The sequence below is a fragment of the Rhinolophus sinicus genome, linkage group LG01 (genome assembly GCF_036562045.2).
Source record: "Rhinolophus sinicus isolate RSC01 linkage group LG01, ASM3656204v1, whole genome shotgun sequence".
Classification (NCBI taxonomy): domain Eukaryota; kingdom Metazoa; phylum Chordata; class Mammalia; order Chiroptera; family Rhinolophidae; genus Rhinolophus; species Rhinolophus sinicus.
In genome coordinates this window covers 103,566,296-103,569,058 of record NC_133751.1, presented here as the reverse complement: position 1 = coordinate 103,569,058, position 2,763 = coordinate 103,566,296, and the positions used below count along the sequence as shown (strand labels likewise).

The 2,763-nt window shown below is 40.2% G+C and overlaps 1 pseudogene; it reads left to right on the top strand.

Annotated features, from left to right (window-relative positions):
• Window positions 1–1,298: 1,298 nt before the first annotated feature.
• Window positions 1,299–2,241, top strand: LOC109437456 (heterogeneous nuclear ribonucleoprotein A1; annotated as a pseudogene).
• Window positions 2,242–2,763: the final 522 nt, after the last annotated feature.

Here is a 2,763-nt window from a genome sequence, read left to right as displayed (position 1 = left end):
TGACACAATTTAAATCCCAGTTAGCCTGAAAATTTTGCTTTCAATAATTTCCAGAGTATACATAGATAGTTTATCATTTTAATTAAGATAAATATCTCGTGTTTACTTCATCGCCATCAATGCACAACCTATACTACACACCCCATGTACAATTTCTTTGAGTACAGAAAAAAGAATCAGAATAAATAGGCTTTGGTAGATATGCCAGACAAAATACTTTTTATGGTCATAGACACACGTAACATTTATGTATATTTCACCCTATTTGCATGTCCCATTTCAACTCTATGACTCAGAGAATTTGTTGGATCTGTTTTATATTGCTTTCAGTTCCCTTAACTCAATTATAAATTACCAGATACTTTACAAGGACCTTAATAGTATTATCCAAATAATGGAAAATGTTAATTTCATGTTCAAAACACAATTGTTTAGACCCCAACTTAGTTTTACCTCCACTCACTCAGTAACTTGGAATTTCAGGTTTCTGTTCTTAGACACTCTTACTTTATGTATCCCTGCAGACCTGATATCAGCCGCAATGAAGGAACATTGGTAATATTGACAAAAAATGGCTTCCAAAAGCAATACCAAAGGTATGGTAGGAAAAAAATCTTTTTAAAGTCATTATAAAGCTGTCTTAATCCTTTCTGGAACAAGCAATGTAGAATAGAAATGAAGTCATCTTATTTATTTCCTTAGGGAAGGAATATATGCAGATCATTTTTCCATAATTTAGAAAGAATATTTTTTCCTTAGTTTTTCATGAAGGGTTTTATCTTTCTTTGCTCATAAAAAACAGTTGTTGCTATGACGTTCTCTGTAGCATCCAAATTTTGAAATCCTTCATGCTTCCTACAAACAGTAAAATATACCTTGATATTACCAGAGCACCAAGATAAAAACACAGTGGTTGAGATGCCAGAGAATGTGAAATTCCCTCAGAAGTGCTAACAGCCTCGATGAGACTCAAACTCAATTGACCAATCTCTCTTTCCAACCCCCCCACCACCACCTTTTCCTCCCATGTATCGATGATGAGGGCTCTACGCAGCTGCAGCCTCGAGAGTACTCACTCCCAACGAAATGGATCCAGGGTAGAATGTGGACACTAACTCTTCTTTCCTCCATATTATATGGAGGAAAGCTATCTCCCCATTCATTTTCTCTAGCCAGAAGAGGTGGGGAAAGACATATGCCTATGACTGAGAAAAGATTTCTTCTAAAAGACCTAGAGACCTTTCTGTCGGTGGACTGGCTGAGTGAGCATTGTTCAAGTCTCCTTTCCCGCGGTCATCATGTCTAAGACAGAGTCTCCCAAAGAACCTGAATAGCTGCAGAAGCTCTTCATTGGAGGTTTGAGCTTTGAAACAACTGATGAGAGTCTGAGGAGCCTTTTTGAGCAATGGGGAACCTCACAGACTGTGGTGATGAGAGTTCCAAATGCCACAGACTCCAGAGGCTTTGGGTTTGACACCTATGTCACTGTGGAGGGGGTGGGTGCAACCATGAATGCAAGGCCACACGTGGATGGAAGAGTTGTGGAACCCAAGAGGACTGTTTCAAGAGAAGAATCTCAAAGACCTTGTCACTTAACTGTGAAAAAGATTTTTATTGTTGGTATTAAAGAAGACACTGAAGAACATCACCTAAGAGATGATTTTGAACAGTGTGGAAACATTGAAGTGGTGGAAATCATGATTGACTGAGGCAGTGGCAAGAAGACAGGCCCTGCTTGTGTAACCTCTGATGACCATGACTCTGTAGACAAGATTGTCATTCAGAAATACCACACTGTGAATCGCCACAACTGTGACGTAAGGAAACCCCTGTCTAAGCAAGAGATGGCTAGTGCTTCATCCAGCCAAAGCGATCAAAGTGGTTCTAGAAACTTCGGTGGTGGTCGAGGAGGTGGTTTTGGTGGGAATGACAACGTTGGTCGTGGAGGAAACGTCAGTGGTCGAGGTGGCTTTGGAGGCAGTCATGGTAGAGGAGGATATGGTGGCAGTGGGGGTGGCGATAATGGATTTGGTAACGATGGAAGCAATTTTGGAGCTACAACGGTTTTGGCAGTTACAACAATCGATCTTCAAATTTTGTAGCCATAAAAGGAGAAACTTTGGAGGTGGAAGCTCTGGCCCTTATGGTAGTGGAGGCCAATTATTTACCAAACCATGAAACCAAGGTGTCTATGGTGGTTCCAGCAGCAACAGTAGCTATGGCAGTGACATAAGGTTTTAATTACTGTCAGGAAACAAAGCTTCTAGCCGGAGAGGAGAGCCAGAGAAGTGACAGGGAAGATTCAGGTTACAAAGATTTGTGAACTCAGCCAAGCACAGTGGTGGCAGGGCCTAGCTGCTACAAAGAAGACATGTTTTAGACAATACTCGTGTGTATGGGCAAAAAACTCGAGGACTGCATTTGTGACTAATTGTATAACAGTTCATTTCAGTTTCTGTTCTGTGGAAGTGTAAAGCATTCCAACAAAGGGTTTTAATGTAGATTTTTTTTTTTTTTTTTTGCACCCATGCTGTTGATTGCTAAATGTAATAGTCTGATCATAATGCTGAAGAAATGTGTCTTTTTTTTAATGCACTGTGTAAAGTTAGTGTACTCTGAAGCCATCTTGGTAAATTACCCCAACAGTGTGAAGTTAGAATTCCTTTAGGGTGATGCCAGCTTCAATTTGAAATTTATTTACAACCTGCTTGGGCTCAGAAGCCATTGTCTCCAGAAACATTGGTGTAGTTCAGTCGATAGTTA